Here is a 274-nt window from a genome sequence, read left to right as displayed (position 1 = left end):
CCTCCAACTTCCCTGTTTGGTGACCCTTTAATCCTATAGAACTATCACTGGGTGATTTTCACCCGAGCAAAAGTATTCACATGATTTCCAATAAGTTGTACTTTTCTTCATGTGTCATAGGTCCCTGAGTAAAGTTTCAGATGTCCCATTAATGGGTGGACCAAGTCTCCAGTACCGTTATTTTTTAGGATTTTTTTTTTCTTTTCAAATTCTGCATTTTCAGTCATTTTCAAGCCTGTTTTTAGGATCTTCCAATGTATTTATTTTCCATTTT

This window comes from Oryzias melastigma, linkage group LG17 (assembly GCF_002922805.2).
Source record: "Oryzias melastigma strain HK-1 linkage group LG17, ASM292280v2, whole genome shotgun sequence".
In the NCBI taxonomy this organism is placed as follows: domain Eukaryota; kingdom Metazoa; phylum Chordata; class Actinopteri; order Beloniformes; family Adrianichthyidae; genus Oryzias; species Oryzias melastigma.
This window is presented reverse-complemented; position numbering follows the sequence as displayed.